Source organism: Protopterus annectens, chromosome 3.part0 (assembly GCF_019279795.1).
Source record: "Protopterus annectens isolate FY-2018-M chromosome 3.part0, PAN1.0, whole genome shotgun sequence".
NCBI lineage: Eukaryota > Metazoa > Chordata > Ceratodontiformes > Protopteridae > Protopterus > Protopterus annectens.
Window position 1 is genome coordinate 842,743,082 of NC_056731.1, and position 18,560 is coordinate 842,761,641.

Sequence of the window (18,560 nt, forward strand, 5' to 3'; positions counted from 1 at the left end):
GATGATGTGGTTGTCGGTGTTGTGTGGTTTCGGCTATGTCAGGTAGAACCATATATATATATATATATATATATATAGATATAGATATAGATATACACACACACACATAGATAATGAATAGTGATAGACTATTGAGATGGACAGTCCTTTTCAGAAGAGCACAGTGCTTTAGTGCGCATCACATTCATGACCTTTGAGTCTGGGGAGGACCCTAGTTGTAATTATGTAAACCAGAAGGACAAACAAGATGGGATTCGTAATAAAGAAGGAACCTGACCCTTCAGAGGAAAGGCCATCTGGACTTACTGCTGCCTAAACTGAAGGTGGAGGTGTGTTTTTGTTCCCAGTTGCCAGAACTGAGAAAACAGTTACTCTGCCATCTAGAAGTCTCTGTAAGTAATTTTGTTAATGACCCTGTATAAGTCCTGTTTTGAAAAATAACACTGCACTAAGCGGTAAAACATTTGTTGTACTGTGTAAAACCCTGCCTGAAAGATGAAATTATTTATACTGGATTTCAGAATGATTTGTTTGATAACTGCATTTATTTTCTTAACTTAAAAATCATATTTATTGAGAAATAAAGTCATAAATTTGGCTACAGAGATTGCTTTGTCAGAAACCATTCTCCATACAATTCCCTTATCTTCCATGGCTCCAAACGTAAGACACAAGTCACCTCTCAGTAACTTGCAGGTTATGGAGTATAAGGAGAGTCATGCAAATCTATCAAGATACTTGAAGGGTGTAAGACCTTTAAATTTCTTGGCTGGAACTCTTTGGAGCCTTTTCAGCTGAGCGACATGCTTGGACTTGTACATTCAAACAGGGGGCATTCTGTTCAATTATGGGTCTGATAAGAACATAGTACAGTGATATGAGGACTTCTTTGGATCTTGAAGATATTCTCTTCATATTGACTGGGCCAGAAAGAAGAATTTCCAGACTATTGTGGAACATGATGATCGAATGAGTCAGAATTATCCACATAAGTATCTAAGTCTTTCATGAATGTGTCTGTCTGATGAGAAGTTACATTTATAACATATGTGGTGGGAGCAACGTTTCTGACAAAAGCTACTATACTGCACTTTTTTCATTCAGTTTGAGTCTATTTTTGATATACCATCTATGTGCATACTCCAGCCCATGCTAAAGCTACTTTGTATCAGTAGATGAGTGGATAAGTGCCTGATTTGTGGTCATCAGCAAACTTGGTCAACCACACTTCTGGGATATTAGCTTGGTTCTCTGCAAAAATAAATGTCAAACAGGAGAGGGTCCAAAACTGATCCCTGTGGCATTCCATTAATTAAAATTTTACAGTCAGAGAGGGAACCAGCAACTTTCATAACTTGGGATGTGCTGAAAAGGCATCAGACAATGTATTGGTTTACATTGTTTGTTTAACTTCTCAATAATATCAGAAAACGGGGGACAGTGTTAAAAGTCATAGCCAGGTCAAGGTACTCAGTGTGCATAGAAAGACCACTTTCAACAGTCCCTGTAACTTTTTCAAAGAAATATTGTAACTTATTATTCTGTATCAGAGTATAAATCATAATAAGCACTGAGTCCAATATCATGGTTACAAAACATGACTAAATATACAACACAGAGGACTGATTTGCTTAGCCAATTAACAACAATCCCCTAGTAAAACGTATGAAACAAAATCATTTCCCAGCAGTCTCTAAAAAATGAAAGTTGATGTATTCTGTTTGTATCTTAATAAATTCAATATTATTAATAATTTACAGTGTGAAATATTTGTAAAATTACACTGGAAACATACAATGAATTATACAACTATTCTGTCTGGCAGTACACAATGAATTACTAATAGTAAATGGCTGACCCAGCATTTCTTGTACACAAGTATAAAATAGATGTGTCAGAATGAAATTCTGAACTCGTGAGTAGAATATTAGAGTAAGACTACCCCATGCAGGCTTTAAAACAAGGTGATTGACACTGCTTACTGAATGTGCAAAAACATGGACATTAAGTACATCTGATATTTTAATTGTTGCAGAAACAATGGAAAACTGAACATGTTTCTCAGTTACACTGAGCAATTCAGACAGTACTGAACAGGCAGTTATTTCCATTGTAATATAATTAAATATCGTAATATAATATTAAATATTAAAGTCAGTTCAAAATATTATATTACTTTGCTGCACTGGTGTGTTAAAATGAACTTATGTTGTATTAATGGCTGGCCTTTGTTTTTATACAGTGAAATTCTGCAAGACAGCTACTTGTTGTTTTCAACATTAATGTAAACAGATATCACAGATTGTTAAATAATACTACTAGCTAAGGTTTAAGGTTATGGTTAGAAAACCCATTGGAAGAAAAATATTCCAATGCAGGAATAAAACTTTTCACATTTAACTCTTAATTAAAATAATTGGCTACAGTTCGCAAAATAGTAACCTAAGTTATTATATAAAATTATGTATGTATTAATGAAAATATAAAAGCTGCATAAATTAAATCATAAAATAATGTGAGGCAATTAGATTTCAGACTGAATTCTGAATAAAGTTTAGGGTACGTAATAAATTAACCTTATGTTGTAAAAAGTAGTTAAACTGTTTTCTAAACAAACAAAATCAAGGTCATCTAAAAGCACTATCAACATATAAACACATTAATAGTTTACTTTCACGAGAAACACTGATAAATGAATTTATGAAGCTAGTTTTAGTTAATTTAAAACATAGTTTAAGGATACAAGTTACAAAGTCATAGAAATTAACTTTCATAGAAACAATAAAATGCTAAACAGACCTCTCAAATGTCCCTGTATGGCAGAACATACCTATTTTTAAGGCCTGATTTACACCTGTGCATGATGTCCCTATTTTCCAGCTTGTATTAGTCATTCACACAATTTTCTGAATCTTGTCAGTACACATGCTTTTTGAAGCTGTCTAGTACATAGAAATGTACACTAAATGACCAACATGTTACAGATAATGATATGTTAAAGAAAGAGGGCACACATCTTACATCTACAATTTTCAGAAGCAAAAATAAATTATATTGTGTGGTAGAATTTTGCAGTTCAGTTCACAAAAGTCATTATTTTTTAAAAGATGTTTTTTGAGTAGAATCTACATTCTTAATGGAAGCACAGAGATTTATGTGCAATTTGGTATTGAAATTTTATGCTAACTAAAGGTTAGGATTTTTGGTTGGATGTACCGGTTTTCAATATCTGCAAGCAAAGAAGTATGGTGCTGAGAAGTTAATAAAGAGGTATGGTAAAACCATTGACTAATACATAAATTAAAACAATAAATAAATAAATGAAAGGTACTGGAACAAAACTGCCTGAGGGAAAAAAGTACTGATTATCTTATTCCTAAGCATAACTGGCATTTAATGTCTTATTTTATAAGGATACCAACAAGTACTATAAAGATAAAGCTTCATGTTTAAGTGGTCAGGTACATTTCCTGAGGAAAAAAGTATTGAGTTCTTTACTCCTAAGCATACCTCGCATTTACTGTGTTACTTTATAAGGATACCATATAAAGGCAAACTTTCAAGTTTCAGTGGTCAAGTACAAGCTTTATTAACCACCAAATCTTAACTCAAAAGGTTATATTGGTGACCTTTGCTAGAATGATGAACACACAATCCTCAGACAGAACAAAAATGCTGCAGTTTATGAGAGCAGTACTTTCTATGTTGCCTACAGTTTTAATTTTATTTTTCACCTACAACACTGTACTTTAGAAAAACTGTATGAACTTTCTAAAGTTTTGCAATTATGTAAACTTAGCACTCTATCAAATTTAAATTGTTTAACTTAAGTCTGCTGGCACTGTATACCGCCTCAGAGCCCAGGTCATGGATAAAAGGATCTCTGGAGCAGTCCATCTACCCATTTCCCAATAGTAAATACATTGAATACTTACCCACCTTCATGATAAAGAACATGAAGAATTTATAGGGAACATACTTGTTAATCCAATTCAAAGTTGCAGGGGAAACCGACCTTATCCTTTTACATAGGGAGCACAAGACAGAAAAAACATTTTTTTTTTTTATATGGCAAATTTATCACACTGAGTGAAATGCAATCCAACGTATCCTACAGTAAAGTGTGTTAACAAAGGCAATATGCAGCAGATAAAAGAACAACAGTCAGTAAGACTTAACAATAAACAGCAAAAACATTCATAACTAAACATACAAATAAGTTAAGCATGCTGCATTCTAACTTGGATAATTGGACAAGCCAAATTTTACAATCAGTACTTTTAGAATAAACATTATAGTACAATCAGCATCCTTCCAATCAATAAATGTACACAATGTTTCAAATGTCCAGAAAGTCCAGCTTTGGTGCTGCACTGCGATTCCATCCAGGATAAATCCAACAGCAGCAAGTGGAGCAATCCATAAGTTCTCCATACTTTCTCCATATTAACACAAAATAGGCTATATGGCTGGTAGCATCATCCACAAAGTGTGACAAAACAAGAAAAAAAGTAATTTAAATGGTGTAGAGAGTCCAGGATGGGAAGAAAACAGGGAGCACTGAGTGAGCAGAAAGTAGGGGGTGTTTTTGCCTAGGGATCCATTTCACCTAATGCTAGGTCTGCTAAAATGGTACAGGATCCATTTACACTAGTAATTTCAGTTTTTGCATTGAGTTCAGCTATCTGAGGGTCAGACACAGCATACAACAAGCTTCACAGCCTGGGTAATAATTCTCAGCTCTAGCTTAAAAGACTTCCACAAAGTAGATATTGGGATTTTTCCTAGGTTAAGGTTTTACTAAGGAAAGACCAACTTTTCAAGTCTTTCAATATATGTGGGTTTTCTCTCCATGGTTTAAAACTTACTTTTCAGAAAAAATGTCTGCAGGAACACACACACCAATTATCTGTCAAAGGGCATGCCATTATAGGTTCATAGGTATTTACTAGGCCAATAACCACAAGGGACTTTTTAAGCCTAGCCCTGCTTCCAAAAATTGAGTTATGAAGTACAAACTACATTAAGCCAAATGTCAGTTCTGTTCTGGGACATGCCAGCAGAGGTAGAACATGAGAAGTCAGGTTCCTATGAGTACATAACCCTCCACAAACCTATTAAATGAAAAATTCCCGGCCATTCTCTAAATACCAATTAAGCTTTACTGGACTTCTCAAGAGTTGGGGAAGGACTTGTTCAACATACTATGATCCACAACAGTAAAATCTCCCCAGAAAGTACCTAGAGGCTCTCCCTATTTAATACCAACAATTTACTGAAAAAAAACATTGCAAAATACATATTATTATATGCATCTGGGATATGCTTTCAAAAAAATATCGAAAAACCTAGGATTACCTATCTACATTGGAGTCATACAGAATATCAAAATTCATTATAATTGTGTTACACTTAATACGAAATGAGAAATTTGTTGTGGGTGTGTTAATTTTGGGATGTTTTTATTGGTTTATGTTAGAAGGTGGGTTTGATGTGTAGAAAATGATTGGATAGTTATGTATTTAAATGCCTATTCATTTTATCAATGGTATCTGATGACATTCTAATAGTCTTGGAGGGACAAAATCCTGTACGATTCATTAAAAGGATAATCTGTTCATTATATGTGCCTACTGACTGGCTTTTAACTTGGTTTTCTTTGTGGACATTAAAGTTTTTTACTACTTTGCCGACTGCACCTGTTTTTCTTTGGATATTCGTATTTGAAGTGTATTCGTGAGTTTATCAGTCATACAAAATAGCCAAAACATATCTGCCCAGTGGTGTGTCTACCGTGGCTGCAAACCTTTTGTCCACATCATGCTCTATCAGCAGCCATCCCAAATGCTGATGAATTAGAATAGTTACCCCTCTATTGGGAGATGTACAAAATCTTTACTTTAAATTTCTAACCACAATCTCTCTATGCATCTTCGGACATACACCACCACCTTCAGCTATCAGTAAATAATGTCAGCAAAAGAAGGTATTAAAAGAAAGGAGGAGTCACCCGGGCTGCTCCTGGGGCAAGCTGTTAGGGAGTGCAATCAACACTGGAGGAGGAGTGCTGATCAGTCCCTGCAGGCAGTATCGGAAATCATTTAAGCAGCAGTGATTGACACTGCGGCTGCATAAATGACAATCACTCAGTCTTTGTGCATTTGGAACCGAGTGCTACTAGTATGGCTCTTTACTACAAGGTATCAAAGTTGTTTAAGCTAGTTTAGCAACATCTATTATGTAAATATCCTGATGAAATTTTTTGACAGTCAATGACCTGATGTTGTTGGCTAGTCATTTAGTTGAATCCACCGGGCCTTTATATCAATAACGGATTCTCTAGGTTCTTTCAAATTCGTGTTCATTATTTTACTAATGCTGTCCATCCACCTTAGCCTCTGCTGCCCCTTCTTTTTCTGCCTTTAGCTTTTCCCATCATCATAATCCAGTGAATTCTTATCATTGTATTATGTGGCCGAAGTATCCGAGTTTTAGTTTTACAATCAAACTTTCCAGTGAATAGCTCTGATTTATTTCCTTAAGTATCAACTGATTTGATCTTCTTGCAGTCCATGCAATTTTCATTTTTTCTCAGTACCACAGTTAAAAAGTATCATCTTTCTGGTGCACAGTATTAGTTACAGTCCAACTCTCACAGCCATATGTTACTACTTGTGTGGCTTGGTGAGGCTAATTCAAGTTATTTTTTGAAATGGCTTGCAGTATACATGCTTTCTGATTAGAAGTGAATGCTTATGCAAGAAATAACAGCAAAGAATGGGTGAGCTTACCAATGCATTAACGGATCACAAGTCTGATCAATTTACAAAAACAGTGTTTGTGAAAAAGAGGAAAAACATTGCCAGTTATAAAGCACCCCAAATGCACTTTTGTTTTCCTGAACACAGTTTTGTAATTTGTCCGTGGTATAAGGCTTGGACATATAATCAACACCACACAACATATGGGTTTTCATTCTAAAGGAAGTTTGCTATACTTAAAGAAAGGTAGAAAGACACTTGCCTATCACCCAAGTCAAAAGAGCAATATGACAAGAATAAAAATTCTTGTAGATAAACACATCATGTGATTAACCACCACAAAAGTGCTTTTGTCTTTACTGCCATGGATACTGACTAGACTCCAGAGTCTTGTCTCTACTGCCATGGATATTGACTAGAGTCCAGAGTCAGCAAATATCTATAGACTGCCTGCCACTGTCACATTTAGAACACAGAGCTCATAAATGTAGCAGATAATCTTTACCTACCAACACACTCTCTAGACATGTTAACAACTTTGTTTATACATTATGCTCAAAGCTGACATAAAAAAAGATGACTTCCAATTAAATGAAAATATAAACACAACTAGCATATTTAGCTCTAGTCAGTTACTGAAAGACAAAATAAAGGCCACTATTATGTCACTCTTTATAGTCACAGTAATATAATGTATATCCCCAAAATACACAAGAAAATTTACTCACAAGCTGACAAAAAGATGCCAAAAACCATATAAACATACTTAACAATAAAAAATTATTTACATGGCCACAGCACAAGTCTGCACATAAAAGACTTCCTGTGTTCAAAATGCAAAGCAAAGGATTTCAAAATACGCTACACACAAAAAATTGAAATATCTTCTCAGCACACCCGGAAATCGGACTTACATATACTTCCAAGATGCCATTGCTTGGAATACTCCCTTTTCTCCATGGCATGGTGATCTCAAGAGTTGATTTTTTATACATACATACATATATATATATATATATATATATATATATATATATATATATATAAGTTCGGGGGGGGGGTATTTCACTCTTCTCCTGCATTTTCAGTCTTTTTTTTTTTTTTTGGCCTGTCAGCACTAGGCATTTTGAGTGCCCCCGTTTTAATAGGGAGCCATGTAAGCAATTATAATCTTAATATTACTTGGGTTACACTAGAAAATAAGAAGATTCAGGGGCACAGAGAATAGCTGAATCAAACTGAGTTAAAATGTTTGCAACAGAAATGCTTAAATGGAGACATGAGCTAGGGGCGTTGCTGTAGTATTTGTATTACAATAAACTATGGCTATGTTTTGCTTATAAAAACAAGATGAATGGCAAGAAGTTAAATAGGAAAATTTGATAAAAGCATAAACTGTACAGCTTGAAATATTTAAGATATATATTTAACAGTGGGTGAGTAATTAGCGCCACTGGGGTTAATAATTATGGTCCTGAATTTAAGAACCTTCTTGATAACTGACAGAATCTGTTTTTTTTTTTTGTTTGTGAGTTTGTGTGACATTCCCCCTCTAGTCCAGTAATAAAGGAGCCTGAATGCTGAACACTGACATCAGTTTATAGGTAGGTACTAGGCTATCCACCCGAGGGCATTTATAAGCCTTGCCAGAATGTGTCAGCTTTCGCCACCGCATTGATTAACTGATCCTCTGTCAAGCAGAGCCAATGAAGTGATCCCAGGGGTGTATTTTCTGTTACCCATCCACTCGTCCAGGTTTCTCTTGAAGAGTGTTAGTGAGGGGCTCTACCTGATGCAATTTGGAATTTTGTTCCAAAGCATGGGGAGTCTCTGTGACAGGAATCTATCTCTCCAGCATGTTCTATTTATCGTTGTGGTGAGGTTTAGCTCACTAGAGCGTGTGGCTCACAGTGACTTGGATTTCTTTACGTGGAGCATGTCCATCAATTCTGAGTTGGACATGGCTTTGTATGTCAAGCAGAGATCACCTCTGAGTAAGCAACATGCCCCTGAGCACAGCCGGAGTTTTCTCAGTCAGGCTGCATAGGACATATGTTTGAGGCCAGTAATCCTCTTGGTGAGGTACTTTTGTGGTCTTTCCAGCTGTTGGAAGTGTCTTGTGAGGTATATCCCAAATGGGGCATTGTACTCTATGATGGGTCTAATGAGTGATGAGTAGAGGGGCACTATAACGTCTTTATTTCTAGATGTGAACCCTTTAGTAATTAGATGGGCCACATAGAAGGATTTCCTAACTACTTTGGCAATATGATTGTCAAAGGAGAGATTACTATCTACCTAGGTCCCCAGATCTCTTATTACCTCTTCTGTATTACGGGGGCTGCCACCTATGTGGTAATTCATGGGTGTTTTGTTTTTGTCAAATGGGATGACTAAGCATTTTTGGCATTTAGCTTGAGGCCATGACTTTGACACCAGGTGTCCATCTCAGTAAGGCCATTTTGGAGGATGTCCGTGTCAGCCGGAGAGTCAATTATGGCTCCCAGTTTGCAGTCATTGGTGAACTTGGTTAGCCATAGTCCTCCTGTGTTTGTCTGTACTTCTGAGAAGTATATGCCAAACAGTAGGGGTCCCAGGACCGAGCCTTGTGGGACACCACTTGTGACTGGTTTAGAGTCGAACCTGAAGCCTGCTATTCTTATCGTGTGAGCTCTGTCTGTAAGCCAGTTGGCAACCCATCTTGTGACGTAGGGCTTTATGTTCAGGCTGGTGAATTTTTCTGTAATACCCGAGTGGGGAATGGTGTCGAAAGCCTTGGCGAGGTCAAGATAGGTTGTGTGAACCACCTTTCTCTCGTCTATGGCCTTAGTGACTGTCTCAAAGAAGTCAACCAGGTTTAGTAGGCATGATCTGACCTTAAAGCCAAACTGGGTCGGGTCAAGTGTTTGGAGGTTCCCAATTTCTTTGTTAAGGAGTTCCATGATGATGCACTTCATAGCCTTGCAGACCAGGCTAGTCAGGTTTATGGGGCAATAGTTTCCAGGGTCAGTTGTGACCCCTCCTTTGTGGAGAGGAATAACTGTTGCAGTGGGCCATTCTATGGGCATGTAGCCTGTGGAGAGGCTGAGGATGAACAGCATGTTTAGGTTGGGGGTTAGTTTGTTCTGTAGTTCGTGCAAGACGTAGCCTGAGACACCATCTGGTCCCATTGATGCTGTGTTTTTTGGCTTTTGAAAGGGCTGTTTTCACCTGTGTGTCTGTGATTTTTGGGACACTACACCTTTCCGGTATTGTTGTAGGCCCTTTTGGAGGTGAGAGGGGGGTGAAGTTTGCACTGAATCTATCTGCCAGGATGTTGGTGATATCAGTAGGTTCAGTATATTTTGTGCTATTTTGCACTAGTTCAGTGCATATCTGTGAGTTGCCACTCAGATTCTTAACATAGCTAAAGAAGGCTTTATGGTTATCTTTTGAATCCTTGGCTATTTTCCTTTCGAAGTTAGCCTTGGATGACTTCATGAGGGACCTTAGTTTCTTACTGATACTGATCAGGGATGTCTTTCCTTCTTGGGGGATTTGCTTTTTTTCTGAACTAGTTTCCTCCTTCTATTGTACAGCCTGTTTACTGCAGGGATCCACCAAACTAGTTTCCTTCTCTTAGAGGAGTGAGTCTTGGTTGTGCTAGGGATGGCATGATCCATGCATTCTTGTAGGTGCTCATAGAGTGCATTTGTAAAGGTTTCTGCGTCTTGGGTAGCGTTATCCTTTAGCGTGGGGGCTGTGAAACTTACCACCTCTGTCTTAAGTAAGGTGAAGTTTGCTTTAGAAAAGGTTTTTACTGTGGTTTCCTTAGTTGGGGGTGGTGGTGGAGTGTGGACATCCAGAGTGATTAGTTTATGGTCTGAGGGCAGCATTATTCTTTAGCATGGGGGCTGTGAAACTTACCACCTCTGTCTTAAGTAAGGTGAAGTTTGCTTTAGAAAAGTTTTTTTTACTGTGGTTTCCTTAGTTGGGGGTAGTGGTGGGGTGTGGACATCCAGAGTGATTAGTTTATGATCTGATCTAACCAGTAACGGATTGACCTCCGGTGTGGAACACCTGTTGCCCATGTTGGTGATGACCAGGTCCAATATGTATTCACCTCTAGTAGGGGAGTTTACCAGTTGATCCAGGGCATTTGAGTTGATGAATTCCAGGAAACGCTGGGCCAGGGAATTTGTACTCGAGTAGTTTTCCCAGTAAATGGTAGGGTAATTGAAATCGCCCAATATCAGGGTGTTCGGTAGGACCTTCATGTTTTCCAGTGTCTCCAGAAAGGTGGAGTGGTGGTCCTGGGTCATGGAGGGTGATCTGTAGCAGGTCACAATTTGCATTGCAGATTTGCCCGATGTTAGTTGCACATGGATGATCTCAGATGTATCATGCTGCACCACTAACCTGGAGGTGTAGGTATCCTTGATGAATATGGATACACCCCCTCATTTTGTGTTTCGGTCCATGTTCTGTGGCCGAAACATGTGGTATGAGTTGTAGCCCGGTAATGCTGGGGTGCTCTCTGGAGCCTTGAACCAGGTTTCAGTTACTGCACAGATGTCGACGTTCTCCATACTGAGCAGTGCTTCGAGCGCGTGCATTTTGAGATTTAAACTCCTGGCATTGAGTAGCATAACCCTCAGTTTTTTGTTAATTGTGCTGTTAACGGAGGTGGGTTTGACTTTTGAGCCTTGCCTAAAAAAGGCACTATGGGGGCAGCAAGAGCCTTGGCCAGTATTCGAAAGCCTAGTGGTGAGAGGTGCAAGCCATCTCTTGTGAAGCAACGCGGCTTGTCGAGCATGTCGTCCCAGGCTGACAGACACTGGATCCACTTTGAATGACAGCAGAAGCTTAGTCAATTGTTGAAATTGATCATTTTTTCTTTATACTGAGGTATCATTCTTGCTGAGGGCAGGATGCTACTCAGGGTCAGGGTCATACCAGCCTGGGCTGCATGATCAGAGAGCTCTTCCATGTCTCTTTTCATGTAGTCCTGGGAGGTAAGTCTCAGGTCATTCACACCAACATGAACAATGACAGAGTCATACTTGTACTTGTTCTGGACTGACCTGAGTGCTTGTGTTATGTGGCAGATTCTGGCTCCCGACAGGCAGCTAACAGTAACCTTCTGCTTGTCCAGCCTAGTGAGTGGGACGTCAGTGTGCCCGACTATAGCATCACCTATTACTACTGTGTTAGGTATGTTATTTCGCCTTAAGGGCTGTGATTGTGTGGCACACTGATTTTGTGTTTTATGTGTTGTCTGGTTTGTGATGGGAAGTGCAGGTTGTTTGGCTGTCAGCTTTGGAGGACTCTGATGCCTTTGTAGGTTTTTATTTAGAGCCTCCGAGTATGATTTTGTGTATTTATGTGTAATTTTTGCCAGTGCTGTTTTAGTAGGTCTGTGTGCGGCTGGAGGTGTGGTGCAAGTGTTAACCTTCTCCTCTTGACTGTCTGTTCCAGTCTTGGGTTGAGACAGCTTAGCTTCCAGTTTGGCTGCATAATTGCATCTCGCGCATATGTTAGTGTTTTGTGGTAGGAGGAGAGGAATTGCATCTCTCGCATATGTTAGTGTTTTGTGGTAGGAGGAGAGGGTTGTCTGTGTACATGAGGCAGTTGTAACATTGCATCAGGACACCCAGATTCACCAGCTGGACTGGAGAGTGCATCTGAAGTTGCCCTTTGGTCATGCCTGAATAGTAGGGTGAGCTGCTTAGTCGCTTGGTTGGTGAGGGGTGAATAAAGAGCCTTGCCCTGCTGGGCAATCAGTGTCAGGGTATATTAGTGCTTGCTATTAGGTCTAAGCAAGTGCTGGCCTGTAAGATGCTTTTTGAGTGCTTAGGCTGAGAGTTAGACTAGTTTCAAGGGAAAAACTGAAGAGACTTAGTGGAGCCGGGAATAATTTAACCATAGCTAACCAGCACTGCCCGGTGCGCAAAACCATGCAAATGTAGTTTTTATAGTAGGGAAATGAAAGAGACAGAAATTAGCCCAAAATGTCTAACAAACTACTAACTTCTGGGCTGGAACCACTCCTCCAGGGACAGATACGTTGTTCAAAGCTCCCCTCTCTCACAGATGAACAGAGAAACTTCCTTCTATCCAAATAAAGTATTGGCAACTCAGAAACTAGTATCACAGCCCTAAATTCAGCACTAGCCTGAAAACTGGACTATACTACCTTAGAAAGGCGGGAAACAAGGAATTTCTTTGTTTTGTTTTTTTTTTTATTTTTTTGAAAAGATAAGGCAAAAACAGTATAAAATACACTTAAAACAGCTTTAAACGACTACAAACTATCAGAAAAGGCTATCGCACTTTAGTGTGTAGCCTACAACAGTTAAACAAATTATTTAAACAAAAAACAACTTTTTAAAAGTGCAGGCAGTCAAATGAGTACAATATGTGAAAAAAACAAACTTTTAAATCACAATAAACACTGGAAAATCTGCGTTTAGGCGGAAAACAGTTAAGTACAGCAAGAAAGTACAGAAAACTGATACTTAATCACTCCAAAGTCTCTTTTCTAAGCTAGAAAGCTTGTATCAGTTTAAGGTTTTCTAGTGCTACCCAGTAGGTTTGTTACAAGAAAGATGGGAAACGAGCGCAGATGTGGTCTTTTAAACCAGAAAGTTGAAAGAGACGGACAAACTATCCAAATGGTCAATAAATTACAATTTCTGGGCCAAGAACCTCTCCTCTCATGGTAGACAGGCTACATAGTGCTTACCATTCCCACTGATAAGCTGGAAGGCTTTCTTCCAACACAGAAAGGCTTGCGGAGCTCAGAAGCTTACCAATAGTCCTGGATACAGCAACTCTGTATCTGGACTAGGCTAGTTACAGGAAAGATGGGAAGCAAGTGTGGCTTTTAAACCAGAATGTTGAAAGAGATGGAAAAAAACTGCCCAAACGGCCAGTAGCTACAATGTCTGGGCCAGGAACCACTCCTCTTGTGGTAGATAGGCTACCTATTGCTTACCACTTCCACTGATAAGCTAGAAGGCTTCCCTCCAACACAGAAAGGCTTGGGGGGCTCAGAAGCTTACAAAGAGTCCTGGATACAGCAAATCTGTACCTGGACTAGACTAGTTTCAGGAAAGGCAGGGAACAAGTACAAACATAGGCTTTTAAGCCAGCAAATTGAAAGAGATGGAAAACTGCTCAAACGGCCAAATAAACTACAATTTCTGGGCCAAAACTCACTCTTCCCATGGAGGATAGGCTACCTTGTGCTTACTACTCCTACTGATAAGCTAACACAGAAAGGCTTGAGGGGCTCAGAAGTTTACTAAAAATCCTGAATGCAGCAACTCTGTAACCAGACTAGGCTAGTTATAGGAAAGGCATGAAACAGGCACAAGTGCGACTTTCAAACCAGAATATTGAAAGAGATTGAAAAAAGCTGCTCAAGCAGCCAATAGCTACAATTTCTGGGCCAGGGACCACTCCTTTTGTGGTAGATAGGTTACCTGATGCTTACCACTTCCACTGATAAGCTAGAAAGCTTCGCTTCAACACGGAAAGGCTTGGGGGGCTCAGAAGCTTACAAAGAGTCCTGAATACAGCAAATTTGTACCTGGACTAGACTAGTAACAAGGCAGGCAGGAAACAAGCGCAAACAACGACTTTTAAATCAGAAGGTTGAAAGAGATGGAAAAGCTTCCCAAACGGCCAATAAACTATAATTTCTGGGCTAGAAACCACTCCTCCTGTGGTAGATAGGCTACCTAGTGCTTACCAGTCCCACTGATAAGCTAGAAGACTTTCCTCCAATACAGAAAGGCTTGGGGGGCTCAGAAGCTTACCAACAGTCCTGGATACAGCAAGTCTGTATCTGGACTTGACTAGTTACAGGAAAGGCAGGAAACAATCTTAGAATTTTTTTTGTTACAGAATAGCAGCTAAAACAGCAGTAAATACAATTCAAATTGTAGTGCAGGCCAGCACACCCAAGTGTGTAGCAACACTACGGCAAATACAGTTCAAATAAATGCAATTACATTAACAAATTACTAAAAAACAAGTGCAGAAGGCAGTAAATTAGAAGGCTACTAACAAGCAATAATATGTGCAGAGTAAGAGCATGAGGGACATTCACTTGGAACAAAAATAGATACAGTATTTTCAGGTGCCGCTCTCTGCACCAGGTACAATTTCCCTTAAGAGCACACAGGGAACACAGTACAGGGTCTGGGTTTCCCTCTCTCTCCAGGCCCCCAATGAGACTCCCCACTGGCACATCTATAGAGTTGAGTCCTCACCTGAGTGTCCCAAGCCAAGTCCTCCACCACCCACTCTGTGAAACCAGTGCTCTGTGTCCCTACTCCACGTAGCTGATACACACACACACACCTGGGAAAGGCTGGCACTGATTCACTAGCTATGTCCCTCTGCCTAGACTATAAGGTAGATACTGCCACTAGGACAATCCAAAGCCAGCTACTCTATGACTCTTACAAAGGTACCCAATTATACTGAGTGAAATTACTATTAATACCAATGATAATGTTAACCAAAACAGCAAGGCTTTCATGAGAGACCACAGTGTCACCAAATAAATATAAGTACTCTCAAATGTTAAAATATTTTCTAAAAGACCAACCACAATGAAAAGTTTAAATTTATTTAATAATAAATAATAAAAGAACATGATAATACTAAATATCTATTTGCAACAAACACCAGAGTTTCAATCACAGGAAATATTAAAAATAGCACAGATAGATTCACACAGATACGAAAAACAGTACTTAACTAATTTCACTACATATTCCTGACTGATCTAAAGAATTACTACTCCTTGGTTACTTACTAAAGCAAGAAGATGTAGCAGATGAGTGGTCTTCTTGTCAGGTTTCAAAATTGACTGTTCTGAGACTTCTGTCTCATTTAGTATTAAAACATCATTTCCATGCTGGATTACAGAATGACACCACAAACATCTGGTCATCTGAATTTTGGTTCCCATACTACCCCCTTTACTAGAAACTGAACTAGAATCTTGCACATTTGTATCACCATACACACAGATAGAGCTTTGCTAAAGTGTGTTATAGTTATAGCATCAGGAAGCCAGAAAACAATGTCAACAGTTCCACCCTTCCACAGTACCAATTAGTTCATCCCCAAGGACAATACAAAAGGCTTCCTAGTACATACTTTTTGTCTCTGGCTACATTGAGACCTGCAAGATACAATATTTATGGCTTATACCAAGTAATTTAATTTCAAACTAGTTTTTCAAAGTTAGCTGGACTGAGATTAACCTCTTCTCTTCCTGTATCCTCTGTTACAATATATTCATTGTAATAGTAGCAATACGATGTTGATGATTTAAAAATGTATAGCTCATCAGATGAGGAACTGAAAAGCACAACTGCAAGTTGTCAAAACTTTTTCAGATGATACAAGAATGTTATTTGGCCTTGATAAATGTGCAAAATCAACCTTTAAAGCAGTATAACTGCAGCACCAAAAAAATCAGTTTGGGACAAGAATGTGATATAAAAGAACTTGAGCAAGAGGGAGTAATATAAATGTTTGGGAACTGATGAAGGATCAACAATAAACATGAACAAATGTGAATAAAATTCAGTAAGAAATACTTTAGAAGACTTAAATTAATCCAAAAAAACAGCATTGACATCTAGGAACAAAATTCAAGCTATAAACCGATTTGCTATTCCTGTCCTAACTTACAGCTTTGGTGTGACTGACTGGCCCCAAAATGTGTTGGACAGATTAGACAGGAAGACAAGGAGGATGCTTCATGCTCACCAAATGAGTTATAATTGCATGCCAATATTATATATTCCCAGTTCCAACGGAAGGTTGGGCCTCCTTGAATTGATTACATGCATATATCTGCAATCGTGGGACTGCACACATATCTGCTGACCTCACAAGACCCAAATGTAGTGAAAGTGAACATGAGGATAATACATTTAAGATGATTTCTCTGCTTAGTCTTGAAGAAGCATAACGGCATCAAGCAGGAATGGAAATCAAACTAGAAGTAGATAAAAATCAGGCAGCAACTGAAAGTGCCAAAAAACAAAAGAAAAATATAAGGTGAAGAATCAGATAAGAAGGCAAGAAATGTGGAAAATGCATAAATATAGTTGCAAGTATAGAAAACTTCTGGAAGAACCTCATGTTGATCAGGATCAAACACAAGAATGGTTAAGAAGAGGCAAATTCAAACCAAGAGATGAAAGGTTAATATTGGTGGCTCAAGATAGTGGGCTACATACAAGTTGGTTTACAAAGTCCATTGAACTTGTGGGAGAAACAGACAAATGTAGGCTTTGTAAAACAGAATTGGAAACAGCTGCACACCTCATTGCTGGTTGTGATATACTAGTGGCAGAAGGACTGTATACTGAAATGCATAATAATGTGGCAAGAGTGTTGCACTGCGGATTTTGCAAACATTATGGTATTGAAATAGCTGAAAAACATTGGAAACATGAGCCACAAAGCATCATAGAAAATAATGAAGTCTACATCACATGGGATCACCCATTACCAACAGTTCAAAAGACAGATGCTAGAAAACTGGATATAGTGGTCCCTGAAAAGAAGACAAATGTAGCACCGATCATTGAAATTGCCACACCCAGTGACTACAGTGTCTTGCGTAGAGAGAGACACAAAGTCATAAAATATCAGGATTTACAGGCAGAAACAAGAACAATGTGGAATAAAGATACACAGACAGTTCCAAAAGAAGGAGCAACGGGTCTTGTAAAAAAGAATCTACAATCGTATTTAGATATGTTACCAGTACATGTAACCCCATACAAACTGCAGAAGGAGTCATTACTGGGCACATTGCAGGTGTTGCAAAGAGCACTTCTGACTGACATCAAAGACTGAAACAATACTAATTTCATGAACTTTAATCGTACTTTGAGTTAGGAATAGGGTCTATTCCCACCATGGTATTAGAAACCCAAAAAACATGGAGAAATTTAAAAAGTGAATTGCCATACAGTCTGAACTACAGGTATTTTTTTTTTTCTGTCCAGCAGGACAAACTGTTGGTACATTTTTTTAACACAAGCAAATCTACAGATACATTTTCAACACAAGTACCTTTACAAAGCAGTTTGATATACAAATGACATACAAATTCTTTACAAAATTCCAGCTAGCTATGCTGGGATATATTATACGTCCACTGCCCTACTTCTCCTGGCATAGATAGCAGTATCTCACATTGTCACAGTTTGCTTGTTTTTTCTGATATAAAACAGGAAAATCAAAGCAACACTTGTTAGGGGAAATGTTCCAATGGCTGCAAAAGAAAACCCTGCAATACATGAAAAGAATGTAAGATTACACTTAGGAGATACTGATGGGAAGAAACTGTATGACCACAGTATCACTAAGGGATCATTTATATTCTAAGTGCCTAAGTAACACATCTGTCAAGTGGCAAGATTTTCACAGAATGTCCAGATTTTTTGCCTCATATTTTTAGTGTGTTCCTCAAAGTTTTTTTGATTTTCTGGCAAATTATTACAGAATGAAGTCAGAAAATAATGACCGACATTTGAGTTTCAGATTGTATACCCTTCAGAAAATTCATGCTAATGCAAAACCTGTTATTCTATCAACTTTCTAAATTTATTAAGAGAAATATTTAAAAAGTGTTCCTATTTTTGGCCTTTATCCCACCACTGTTTATGGCTTTGTCCAGATTTCTTGTGCTATGAGGTTGAGAGGTATGCTAAGTAATCTTTATAAGCCTCTAAAATAATCCCAGTATAATCCTAAATGGTGGAATGCCAAAAGGTG

At 38.5% G+C, this 18,560-nt stretch overlaps 1 protein-coding gene across 3 annotated transcripts in view; it reads right to left on the reverse strand.

Annotated features, from left to right (window-relative positions):
- The window catches only part of RNF152 (ring finger protein 152), a 338,000-nt gene that overhangs the window by 101,973 nt on the left and 217,467 nt on the right, over positions 1–18,560 (reverse strand). The gene's annotated exons all lie outside the window — the stretch shown is intronic.